Raw genomic sequence first — 14,261 nt, forward strand, 5'->3', positions numbered from 1 at the left:
TTGAGATATTAGGTAATATAAACTGCTGTTATATAAACCTCTGGAATAGGAACTGAGTACTGCACCCAGCAACCAGCGGGGATGGAGAAGCCTCACAACATCTGGGCATGCATGGTCTCAGAGTACGCGACATGAATTACACTGGGGAAATCTGAAGCTAGTCCTGAAGTCTCAGCCCCTGAAGCCATGTGCATGCACTGGGTTTGGATGCAGTTGGTGATGTGTGGAAATTCAGGAAAAATTTCCTCTGAGAGGAGGTGGCTTGATGTGGGTCAAATGATTGCATAGTGTTCAGATGCTGCATTATAAGTATTTGTACATCCACCTGGTTGTATGCTAGTTTGCTGTGTTTTATAGGATTATTTTATAGATGCTCAGGGATGTATGCAGCTGCGTTAACAGTTCGGTAAATGGGTTAGTCTAGAGATTAGACCGGAATACATTAGGCTAACCCCTAGTTAACTATGCTATCTAGACACATTCTCACCTATAAGAATTGCAGTTGGCTGAACTGGGGCAGGAAAGATTGCATTTCCTGAGAGTACAAATAATCTGGCAGTCTGTTCTGCTTAGAATAGAGATTGCTGATGCCTGCTATTAGATATCCACAAGCTTTCATTCACATAAAGCTGTATATTTACTTGTGTATTGCCAATCATATTTTTCCTTTTTGTTTTCCAACTAGGCATTCATATGAGTAATGACCGGGATGTCTGTACACAAGCAGTTAAAATCACATAAATGGTATTTGCACAACGTTTGAGCAATATATGCAGCCATCTGGAGAGACTATTCCTGGCCAATCCCTACTGGCATCACCTTGCTCTGAAGGTATACGTGCTCTCCATGTAGCTGTCTAGTTAGCAGGGCTGGTTGTTTGATTGTGGTTTCAGGACAGATTTCTTAGTACTACCTTTGCTTTTTCCTCTCCTTTTTTGGCTTGCTACTGCCTGAACTTTGCTGCTTGTCAAGTGACTGCCTGGTGGCTTGTAGGAGGTTTGTAGGAAATTTCAATGTCATTCCTCCTGTAGAAATGCCTCCTCTGCAAATGTGCTCTCACAGTAGAGAGCTGGGAGCATCACAAAAGACAGGTACCAGATTGCACATCAGTAAGTTCAGGGCTTCAGCTGACTGAAGCAATGAACTAGGTGAAAATTGCTACTTTCATGGGATACCATGTCAGGCTCTGAAACTGTTTTTTATTATTTTTTCTTCAGAGATACAATTTAGGTAGCCTGCCTTTTTGGCTCCCACTGTGTGAGAATCACATTTCTTAATGCATTTATTCTTGCAATCTCTGTGTCGGGTAAGGACATCCTAGTTTGCTGCTTTAATAGATGAAGAACTATGAGAAAAGCCTTCAGTAACTCCGCTGAATACAGCTGGGCAAATTTTTCTGTGCAAATATTTTGTTTGCCAAAAATGCATTTCTGATCAACTGAAGCTGTCTGTTCTCTTAAATCTCTTGGATTAGTGGTGAATAATGTCTTAAGAAAAAAAATAAAAGCCAAACTGAACTCTTAGAAGTTTTTTCACCATCCAACTTTGCTGACCAGGCCACTTTTTGCCAAAAACTATGGTCATGTTCACCTGTGGCTGCTAAATCTTGTTACTTCTCTTGTCTGGTGACAGTACTCATTTGGCCTCACTGTAAGGTCCTACCCTAAGTACCAACCCTAGCAAAGTTTTACCACTACTTTATGTTCTGGGGAAGGTTGGAACAAGAAGAAATAGAGTCAACCCTCCTGGTAATGTCTTGCAACTTGTTAGAACTTTGGTTGCTCTAACAAAATCTTTCTTTTCCATTTTTTTCTTGCCTGAAGATAGCTGAAGTCTTAAGATCTCACCTAAGACACTTCTTTCATTATATTGACCCAGAGGCAGTTCAAGACCTCTGTTCCCCAGGCATCAAAATAAGTTCCAGAATTTTGTTCCAAGTAGTCAGAAGATCTTTGGTACAGCAAGTTCTTAGACAATGATCTTCTAATTGTTGGATTAGACCCCAATCACTGACCATCCTTCCTCCCTGTCAAACTCTTAGTGTCCATAGACTCAGAAAGCCTTTAAAGAAATTAAATAGTGCAGGCAAACAGGAATGAACTAATATTCTCCACATCACTTTTCTACTCCATCCATAACCAAAACTTTTTTTTTCAGAAATGCTTCGTTAGAAGGGAGAGTTCCACTTTATTTTGCTGCTTATTAAATATTATGTTACTTTTAATAGATGATTGTTCTTTTTCGTCTGTGATCTTTTAATAGAGATATAAGAGGTATCTAAGCAAAAGAAGACCCTTTACTTGAGTTTCTCTTGAAAACCACTGAAGTCATACATCCTCAGCTTAACTCTAACAGCCTTTGCATCAGGTTTGAGCGGATAGTGGCTTCAAACTGCAATAGCAACAGATTCTACCTCCTTGTCATCAGCTCCCTGTGGGTAACCACGATCCGAAATAACGCAAGAGGCCTTTTTTCTTATCCCACCTGCAGCAGTTGGGACTTGTCATCCTCCCAGAGCTGAGGGAAGGAGCTGCTATGTTAAGTGCATAGCAGAAAGGTACACAAAGCAAATACTCTGTTGTCTGCAGGGTTCTTCCACCAGTCATCCACAGATGAGAAATTAAAGCTGATCGTGACAAAATATGTTGTCCCTTAAAAAACTGGTCATCCAGATTAAAGCATGCCATGGAGGTGCTGAGCTTCAGGAGGGCTTTGCCAGCCACAAAACGTGCTCCTGAGGAAGCTGCACTTGCCAGACAGCGTTCAACCCTTTCCCACTGTGCTCAGCTGCTAGCTTGGCAGGGTGCTGGGCATCCTGTACCTGCCAAGTTCAGAAGTCACAGCAACATGAGGCTCCCGAATTTCCCATGGAGCCAGCCTGCAGGGGGCAGCAAGTGTGTCTGAAGCAGAAGAGCTTCCATCTAGCCTTCCCTTAGACTGTCCCCAAACTGAGAATCATAGCAAGATCGAGCAGAAAAAAAGATATTTCTTCCTGTGAATTTCAGAAGGTTTGATTTTCATCCTACATCTGAACTAAAAACAACTTCTGAAAAAAAGACCAAACCAACCAAACAAAAAAAAAAAAAAAAAAAAAAACAAACAACAACAACAACAAAAAAAAACAAAACAAAACAAAAAAAAACCATCCCACAAACAACAGCTTTTGAAATCATGAGTCGAGGTTACCTCACAGCTCAAATATACAAACTGGACCCAAAGAAGAATATTTAAAGAAAAAGGAGTGGACAAAGAAAGAAATGAGAGAAGACGAATGAGGTTTCCTCCAATCCCCAGTAAGAAGCACACAAACCAACTTCATTCAAGGATCCATAAGCCTTCTCAAATTGCTCCAGAGACCACATCTATTTGGCAGGACCAGAGCTGGATGTAAAGCATGGGATCCCTGTGGGAGCATGCACTGGCTCTTCTTTCTTTTGGAAGGAGTCCATGGCATCCCTACATCCTTGAGTCTCCCAACCTCAGTGTACGTCTACCAGACTTCCCGTCCTCCTGGATGGAGCCAAAGCTCAGGGCTCGCTCTCTTCACCATGAAAGAAGGAGGTAGGGAAGTGTGATGGAAATCTGGTTAGGACAGGGTGAACGGTCATCACCTTTTTTACCACCCCACGCAGCTCTGATGGCCCTACTTGCCTCTAGCAGCCTGCTCTTTCCCTAGGCAGCCTTGTTTCTCTGGTATTTCCCACTTGGCAAACAGCTTGCATTCAGGCACAGTCAGTATTAGTTTAATCAGCACGTTTAATACATTAGCATGCACATATTTATCTGCATCCACGGAGCTTTGTAAGCTGCAACTCTTGTAGTTTGGGCTGGAAAATTAGTTTCACAGCTGCAGAGGGTAGCTGTTCATTTATTTACAGTCCTTGGAGACCTCACTGAATGCAATGGCACAAAACAAAATGAGGCCTCTAATCCAAAAGCCAGGAAGCTTAAGCACCTGTAGAAACAGTTTTGCATTCCAAGGGGTAAATTATCTCTAATCTTGTTAAATGACTGCACTGTGAAACAATCGCAAAATGCTTTCTTCGATGGCCCATAACCAAACACGAGAGGTCCATTACTCCTGCATGTGAGGAGAGCCAGTAATCCTATAGGAGGACACAGCTGATCACAAAACAAGGACTGCAGTCAAAAATAAAGAAGAAATGAAATAAAGCTTGAACTGTTTGAGAACGGATGCTTCCAATTTTCTAAATTACAATAGCAACTTGTTGCCAAGCAATTACAGTGTTTCATCTGTTTTTTCCTGCTTTGCCCCCCACCTCACTTGTTTTTCTTCAGCAGATGCTGTTTCTGAACTTTGTCATTCATGTCCCTTTCTCCATCCTCCTCTAATTTACAATTGATAATGAGCCACCACCCAGAAACTGCCACCAAAAAGAGTAAAAGTGAGATGCCTTTGTGCTCATTCCTACTCTGACCCGGCAAAAGCACCTTTGACAGTCATGTTAAATCGCTGCTTTACAAAGCAGGCTGCTGGATTTTATTCTCACTGGATGGTCCAGGACAGATCCTGCACATAACTTTGACAAAATGCCAATAACCATTCATTGCACCAGTGATAAAGGGACCGAGAAAATAGTAATTGTGTTCTACAAAACTCCAGTGGTAATTAAAGCCTACAAATTTCCTACAAATTAAAATAAGTGCTTAATTTAAATAGGTCTCGCTGGAGTACTGGAGCCAGACTCTCTGTGGCTACACTACACTTGGTTTTGTGAAAGGCAGTCAGGATGAGTGACTCAAGTAGACTCAGATCCGCTAAAATAGATCACTTCAAAATGAATGTGCTGATACGTGCCCAGCCCTGGACAGTTACTCACTTGCTTTCTAAACAACCCAGCACTATACTCTCCACTCCCTGTGCCAAGCACCATCTCAGAAGTGCCACTACCGGTCCACTCATTGCCCTGGTTGGGGAGATCAGGAAATGTAGCTAGACATCGCTCTACTCTTCAGCTCTGTCTGCTCCTACGAACTGAGGATGATAGAATTGTAGAATCATTTGAGTTGGAAGGAACTCAAGGCTATCTAATCCAACTTGCCTGTAGTGAACAGGGACACCTACAGCTCAATCAGGTTCTCAGAACCCCGTCCAGCCTGATTTTGAATGTCTCCAAGGATGAGGCAACGACAACTTCTCTGGGCAACCTGCTCCAATGCTTCACTGAATCTGTTCCTCTTTGCAGTTGCTAAAAGATCTCACCTCGAGGTCACGTTTCTCTGCTTTTAATTCATTCCTCTTGCATTGCTCATTCAATGCAGAAACATCAAGATTTTTTCCTGAGAAGTCTGTGGTGAAATGAGTGAGATAAAGGAGGCAAATGGTGCTGATGTCTCTTGGAACTAACTTATTGAGCTGAAATCAATGAAGTGTCATGAATCTGTATCATCTGAGGTTTGAACCCATAAGAAACCAGACTTGATGTACACAAAATATAAGCCTCCAAACAGATGACAAGCAGATTCCATGGGGGACATAGGGTCCTTCTTGGATAGTTGATGGATATTGGAAGCACCAGCAAGTTGCAGGGGTGGGAACTGGCCTGAGCTAGAGAAGCTGGGAGTAGGGTGTGCAGGAAGAAGGGAAGCAATTACATCCAGCACATCTGCAGGACAGCATTTGAACTCACTTTCAGTTTTCAAGCACACTAAATTTATACACACACACACCCCACACAGCTGACAGTGTTTTAAGCTCATCCATGATGAAAGTAGAAGAATGGTGTGGGTTTTTACTCCATATGGCCTCAAAGCCTGTGGCTAGCTCCTATATCCCTTATCTCCAGCTCTGCACCTCTACTTTTATGCAAGTTTGAGATTTCTGTCAAGTTCAAGAATTAATTAAACTGTCTGTATAGGCATGGCTGGGGTACACAGCAGCTGCTAAACCTAGATTTCTGACCCTCCACAGATTCCCAAATACTTCACACTGGTCCTATTTCTCCTTCTACTTCCTATCTACCCCCTTCCTTCCCCCCCCCCCCCCCCCCCCTTTTCTGCCTCTTCTCGTGTTATTCACCATTTTCTTAAAGGACCTGAGAGCTAATAGATCACTTCAAAATGAATGCAACTGCTCCCCAGTTTGTGAGACGCTGTGTTTCCTCTGCAGCACATCTATGCATTATTCCACTAGATAAACAGCACCAAGTGTCACCTCCGAATCACATCCTGCTTTCATTCTCTCCCCTTGCATTCGGGGCTCAAGCTTTGTGTGAGAATGATTCACTTTCTCACTGAATGCAGAGTGAAAGACCATTTTCAGCACTCTCCCAACAGCCACGCACAACCAGCTATTCATTTCCAATGATCATTTGTATTTCGTTTGGAAGACCTGAAACACCACAGAGGATAAAAGGAAAACTATTCAAGTGAAAATAAGATTGGCAATGATAATACATTGTCCAGCTGTCAGTGCTTAGTTAAGATGAATAAATATTAATACCTTTTCTTGCCTGGTTTTCTAATGTGCTTGAGACTTATACATGCCTCTATGAATCTGTATGCATATGTGTGTGTCTTTGCTGTCTTTCCTAACTTACCACTCAGGCCCATAAGCAGTTTCAACTAATTAAGACATTAAGCCCCTGCAAGTCTTTTGAAAACTGTTGCATGAGAAGCACAGAGAGATAGTAATGACAAAGAAAATACAGTTTGATCAGAAACCTTGCTAAACAATAGAAACTGCACGGTAATTCACCCTATAAATACCAAATCCAAAACCCAGAATTAGGATACCTAGAGACCAAATATCTGCTGTTCAGAGGCAACTTTCTCCCAACACTGTAAGTGTGATTCCAACCCAAGACCTTAGGTAGGAGTAATGTGTTACTTTGCTGTTTAACCTACGTTGATTAAAACAAGATTTTCATTCCAAAACCCACACTGTCATTCCTAGTTCCCTCAATTACAAGAAGGAGGAAGTCAGCTTGGCCAGTTATCCACTCATGGCAGACACACTGACAGAGAAATCTCTCCATGCTGCATCTCCATGCACATAATAAGGTTGCTTGCTCATACTGAAGGCCATTCTTTAGTAAATCCTCAACTATGTTCTTGTTCGATCTAGAATAAAGATATTATGCAATGATTGCGTCAGCTCAAAAGGTGGGACACCACGTTAAACACACAATGCTGGGTGAAGTTACCTTGCCCTGCAGAAATTTTGTCATGGTAGGGGCCATAAGTAAGGAAGAATTTAATAAAGAGCTGAGTATAACTATCCCTTATTCATTAATAATGGGAATTGTGAGAATTGCTGAAGCAGAAAGAGAAGTGAGGTGAGATTGGTCATTACAAAAGATTCTGGATGTATCTTCATTTAGAAATAAGGGGACATTTCAGAATCCTCAAAAAAGAGGACATACAAAATCTAGGCTACCAATGGAAAAAGCAGTGAAGATCTGCAAGAACCAAAAGCTTGCTGAATGGAGCCTCCACAGCTATGTAGGTCTAGGGGCTAGAAGAAGAGCAGCAGGACTTGGAAAGAAGTCCACTCCATCGTAGAATGGAGAGGAGGAATCAGCAAAAAAACAAAATAAGAGAAAATTGAGCTATCCAGAAGCTACCCTGGAGACTACGCAATAGACTGCAAAATGTAAAAGGATAAAAAAAGAAGAAAGAACAGATGAATACCCATTCATCCACTTGTCTCCAGGCAGGGAAAATAACACCACTGGTTCATATCAGCCCCAGAAATGCAGGAGGTGGGAAGGTCCTTCCCAAAACAAACCAGCTGACTTGTCATTGGAAAGGAACCAGAGTGAGTGAGGAATGTAATGAGGCTATGGAAATGAATGTGAATCCCTAAAGGAAATCAACAAAATGTATAACCATTTAGCAGAGGTTTCAAAGAAATGAGTCTTGAATGATTCTTTCAGCCTTTGGAAAATGTAGGTGAAGTTATTGTGTGAAAGTGGACAAGAACCTGAAGTACTCATCAGAAAGGATGGTTATGGGATGTTTGATTATGGGGAATTACTAGTGAAAAAGAGACTCAGTGGGTTGATCTCAGAAAAGAGGATAGAATTGTAGGATTAAATCCAGTATATATGAAGGCCTCATGAGAAAATGAAAATGAGAAATGAGAGAGTAAGTTTGAGAGACATCTGCAATCCTCACACCTGGATTCAGCACGGAGGAAGACGAGATTCAGTGCACTAGGGAAAAAATGGTGCATACTAAAATGTGAGATGATGGAATGTATGAAATGAAATGTCATGAAATGAAAATTTACTGTTGCAAGAAATAATCAAACAGGCAATTTGATAACAAATTTGATATTCTTTGTCTAATACAAGTGGAAAGCTGATATTGGTCATTAAAAAACACTATAACATTTATTTACTAATTAAAGAGACGTTAACAATAAAATGGAAAAACTGAGCTACCAGTGCAGGATGTAGGATAGGATATCATAAGGATAACATGGTGAAATAGTCATTGTATCTGGAATGTGGGAAATGAGGGATAGATGCTGGTCAGAAGAGACAGAAACAAAAACTGGAAGAGAAAATTTTCAAGCTGAGTCATACTAGGAATCTTATATAGGTTCCCGGGCTGGATCTAAATATTTCTTATTTGTGTGGAGCAGTATATCTACAACTCAGAACTGTGCCATTATGGGAAGCTTTAATTTTGGACATGCGTATTGGAAAAAAAAATGCTACGAAGAAAGTTCAGCCTAGATAGTCCTAGGTGTGAGCTGACACATTCACTGGTTGGTTACAAAATAAATATGAGATGATGAGATTTTTTATTTGAATTTGTAAACTGCGAGATCTCTTGAAAAGAGAAAAACTTTGGATCTGTGATCATAAGATAAATCAATTTAACTAAAAGTATTATAAAAGGAGTCTTCAAATCAGGCTTGAAGAGGTAGATGTAAAGAAATCAGAGGAATTAGCTATAAAATCAACAGCTCTGTAGAGTTCTGGGACTGCTGTGCAAAATATCTTTTTGATAGCACCTTTGCTCTCGTGCCCTGCTCAGGGTAGGGACCAGAACTGTGGAGAAAGCTTCAGACTGAGTCCACTTCAAAAAGGATATTCAGAGTGAGCAGAGGGAAGTGCTCCAGAGAGCGAAGAGCAAATCTGGCCAGCAAAAGAAGCTGTGCATTTGAGGTCAAAAAGTGTAGAGGGCTTATGAAAACCACAAGCAGTTGAATTGAGTTAAATCTTCAAAAGGAAATTAAAACCAAAACCAGAAGAAGAAGAGAAAAAAATTCCACGAGAGCAAACAGATTAAAAATATGGCACCAAAAGTGAACAAATTCTTTGCCTCAGTGTGCAGTTCTGCAAGATGGAGTGAGATGGCTTTAGAGATTTCTTACTTCTGCCAGCAAGTAGAGGTCCTGCTATGCTTTCCCATCTCCCCATCACAACCAAGCGGTCTCACCCCATGCCTTGTGCCAGCTCCACTCATTAGAAAACCACCCCACTTATCCACAGGGCCAATTTTTCTGCCATTTTAGCAAGTTGATTCGGCTTGGGAAACTGCTTTTTGAGTACCCAAGTTGGTTCAAGGGCTGAATGGAACCATGGGGGAGACAAGGGAAGAGAGAGGCAGGATCTTCCCCTTGCAGCTTGTATGGTGTTGGAGTGGCTCAGCTGCTTGTGAAAGCACCACCTTCATTTTGATTAAGGACATGGGTGAATTTGCAAGTGAAAGCAAATGAGGATGAGGCTATAGAAATGGACCACATAGGAGGAGGAAAGCAGACTTGGGGACAGATAGTCTCTGTCCCCAGAATCTGGAAGAAGAAGCATGTGAATTGGCTAGTCCAGCAGTAATGATGCATTCATTCAGTCATGGGTAGCTCATGTAATTGGAAAATAGGATTTAGTCTCAATGGGTAAGTAAGAAAAGCAGAGAGGGGATGAGATGTTCAAACTACAGAGACATTAATTTGATCTCAATGTTGCAAAGGGCTTTATAATAATTTTTTTGGAGGAAGATAAAATAGAAACACAGAAGTTAACAGAAAATGGATAAAAGGCAATCAGTTTATCACAAGTGTGTTGTATCCTTTTTGCCTACTGTGTGAGCTGATCTGATCCTCTTTATTCAGTCCTGACACAGAGGCCAGGAATTGGCTGGTTTTCTTCCGTCAGAATTGTTCTACTCATTGGCCATTCACCAACAACAAAAAAAAAAATCCCATTTCAATAGCCTTGGGAAATAGATGTTCAGCAACATTCACTGTAGCTCAGTGGATTTCTAGGGGCTTTGCAAGCAGTGGGTACAACAAAGTGGTATAGCTGGGCAGCAGTATGGTGGTACTGCATGCGTGCTGTCAATTCGCATTGCAGCAGGACGCCTGCATACTCTCGCAGAGCAAAATCTCATTCTATTAATGCTGTGGTTTTCAAAATGTCCTTCAAAACACACTGGAGCCCTCCAAGCACCATCTATAATTATGTGTTCTTCCCTGGGCTCCCCTCAGCTCTTTATTACTATTTTTGAAGGATTTTGCTTAGAATGGTCTTTATACTCTAAAGGCACGACTGAATTGGAATGGGAAGCAGGGTTCCTTCTCATTGTAAGGTAAGCAGGGCTGCCTTCCAGTTTCCCAGCTGCAGAGATTTATAGCCACTACTAGATTCACTAGGTGGCCAAGGTTTTATAACCCAATTGAACAGAATAAAACAATTTGGACTGAAGGCAATTGATGCAGGACTCGATGACTTTCAGGAACTTGATGTATTACTGTGATCATGTAAGTTACAAATTATATATATATGTACATATTTGACAGAGAGTCTTCAAAAGCAATGCAATTATTGGGAATGATTTAATTAGGGTGGACATGCATGCAAAGCATCCCTGGGAATTAAGAAGAAAGCCTCAGACTATGTGAAGAACTTTCAATCTGTGTTAAATTCTGAAGAGAGGGGTTTGCTTTTTTTAACAAAGCCCACACTCCCTTGAATATGAATTTCCTTTGAGCATCTCCTGAGTCAAGCACATCCAGCCCATTCCTGGCCTATCTCATGCTCAGTGCAGCGAAGAAGAAGTGGCATCACTGAAGAGACTACTTTCAATCTCCTTGGCCAAACATAAGAGAGACCAACGTGTTCAGGACAGCTGGCTATCCTTGCAGCAATTGGAAAGAAGCAATAGGACACCTGAATGTTTCTCTTCCAGGATGTGCTTTGAATGGGGAGGCCTATGGGGAGGCCTGTGCATTGGCAGGAGGAAAATACAAGTCCCCCAAGTAGCTGCAGGAATGGAGATATTTGGAGTGGCTATGCATGTTCCTTGTAGTGGCAGAAACTTTGGTTCCCCAGCAAGCTTGCAGCAGCAGAATCATTTGGTGAGAGGGAGAAGAGAGGAGGAGTCTGGCATCTGAACCCAAACAGATAGAAATAAAGATGAAAATTAGAGATCAAAAGCTGATAAAATGACAAGGAAATATCTCAACAGGAACCTTATCTCCAAGGCTGGGATGTCTTTTGGAATAAAAATGGCTGCTAATGACTTCTCTCCATATAACCAAACATGTTAGCTGCTCCCACCCAGACTCCTGCCACTTATGCTTCCCCGCAGTTTTCATTTGCTTTATTGCTTTCAGATGTAGTTGGGTCTGAGTTCCTCTGGTAGCTGTGTCATTGCCACCAGCACTGGGGGGATGCGGCTTCGGCTGACGGGGCTGCGAGGCGTCAGCGCTCCTCTCCAGGGACTGTCTGACACGAAGGCAGAGCTGCCTAACTGCAGCCGGATAATTAAAAACGGTCGATGCTATTAAATGAACACAAGTCCTGACAGCTCCGGGTTTATTCTCATGTCACAAGGCTCACTCAAGCATCAGGAAGGGAGGCTAGCAATGGAGCAACTGGTGGGAATGACACCTACAAAGAGAACTGCTTCTTTTGTAGGCACTACTACAGATCTGAAAGGACCTTTTAGGTTTGCCCTTTTGATTTAGTAGTGCAAGTTAGCTAAAACTCTGCATATCTTTTCCTTCTGGTTTGAAACACTCCTCCACATTCATTCTGCTCCTGCCCAGGCTCCTCAGAAATCTTTCCAGGGAAAACAGTCCTGGATTTATTTACAGCACATCATTATTTGTTTAAAGAAACTCTTTTTGGGGAGAAAGCAAAGAGAGATCTGAGCTCACCACTGAGGGCCTCAAAATGAGCTCTGTACTTCCAAGGTGGGGGTATTTTAATTGAAAGGTTTACAGAGGAAGAAGAATGCAAATGCAGGGTGAGAGCCTGTTTCTCTCAATGTTTTCCATGTGCCGTGTTTCTGTAGAGCAAAATCCAGCAAGACCCCACAGAGAACTGTAAGCAAACTTTTTCTCCTTGGCAATACTCTCACCTTGAAAGTAAAACCAGGTTGTTATTTATTTATGTGTTTGTTGTGTTCTCTGGTTTCCTCAGGTTACTTCTGTTGTTTACAAATCCTCCCACACGTGCACATGCATCCTTGCTTGTTTTCTACCTTAGCTGAGAAACATTGATGAATGAAAACGAGGCCTTTCGATGCCCCAGAACATCCCATGGGAAGTATTTTTTACAGAGCAGTTTAAGGGTTATGCGAAGAGGAAAAGTGGGGCAGAAAAGACCATTACCTCTTTCTAAGGTTTTTCCCCACCCTCCCTCCTTTTTTTTTTTTTTTTTTTTTTTTGGTACCTTTGCAGTTATCTAAAGCAAAAAATGCAACAAAAGGCTGCCCTTGTCTCCAGATGGCCTTTGAAGTGGCAGCACACAGAAACCAAGCACTGGTGAAAGCCAATGCACAAAAGCTCAGTAGTAGCCATGTCCGTTGGTTCGCAGTGGTTCATCTCCTTTTCCCATACAAGTTATACATTTGTTTTTCATCACAACAGCACTTAGAACCCTCAGCAGCTGACCGGTGGTTTAGAATCATAGTATCATGAAGGTTGGAAAAGACCTCTAAAATCATCTAATCCGGTCACCAACCCATCCCCACCTTGCCCACTAACTCACGTCCCTCAGTGCAACTTTTCCACATTTCTTGAACACCTCCATTGACAGTGACTCCACCACATCCCTTTAAGCCACAATTTTCAATCTGCAGGTCAGCACAATCCTCTGGACTCGTGAGCTGCTCAAAAAAGACTGAAAGCCTTTTGTCAAGAGGCATAGGTTTCTGATACACAGGCCTGCACATCTGTGAGAAAATGTGTAGGGATATGCAGATCAAAATGCTGGGTTACCTCTATAGCAAGGTGTGACTTAGCAAGGTCGCCTACACTGAAACTGAGGAGAGACCCTAGGGCTGACACCCCCCTGCTACATTGTGTTTATGATGTCTGCCACTCCTGACCTCCTGTGAGAGGCCATTCCTGTCCTGAGGAATTTTACCCATCATCCCAGTCAACCCTGGAGCATCAAACATGTACAGTCATTACTGGATGAACATTCAATTCCCACTGCAAGAAGTTTATTGCTTATGACAGCAAGGTTAAAGCCAAACAAGCATGCTGATTGATTTCTGCCCAAGAGAAGGCTGAATTTCAAGAATGCTGTTTACACAAAGGGCTTGCTTCTGATCTTCCATCAGGTTAATTTTCTTTCATATCAATATAAGAGAGATCTGAATGAGGCCTTTGGCTTGCAAAATATTTTAGAGCTCTTTGGGGAGAGGCAGCTTTGTAAAAACAGAGATTACAAAGAGAACAATCAGTTCTTAATTCACAGAGAAACCACGGGAAGATGTGCCTTTGATGCTAATCTACTGAAACGCCTGGCATTGCCAGTAAGATGCAGGCTGGTATGCTCTGGATAAACCCTGGCTGTTGACATTTATAGGGCTCCCTGGTGGTCAGTGGGACTGCCCCAAATATGCACCAACACAGTCTGGCTCAGCCTTGTTTTTGCTGGTATGATCTCAGTCTGTAAGTCCCAGCTTAGTTTTGTCTGTGGATGCCTGAAGATGCTTTTTTAGAATACCTGCAATTTTCAGCCACAACTCAGTAACTCAGAAGACTCCAGTAGTAAGTGAGCATCTTGGGGTACAAAAACTTTTACAAGGAGTAGAATGACAGAACAGGAGTGGAAAATGTTTACCATTTTCTCCCCATCCACAGTGGGCAAATATCCCTTCCAGACAGACAGTTCATTTAGATGCCAGATGTATGTAACTGTGGATAGGATTTATAGGAGCATTCAGGCAGACTGAGTGCCTGCTTTCCTTTCATTCCTTCTACAGCTCTGAGACCTGCAAATCCCTTTGGCATGAAACTCACACACATTATTATATTCACTGTAGCCTGT

This window comes from Meleagris gallopavo, chromosome 4 (assembly GCF_905368555.1).
Source record: "Meleagris gallopavo chromosome 4, MGAL_WU_HG_1.1, whole genome shotgun sequence".
Taxonomy (NCBI): domain Eukaryota; kingdom Metazoa; phylum Chordata; class Aves; order Galliformes; family Phasianidae; genus Meleagris; species Meleagris gallopavo.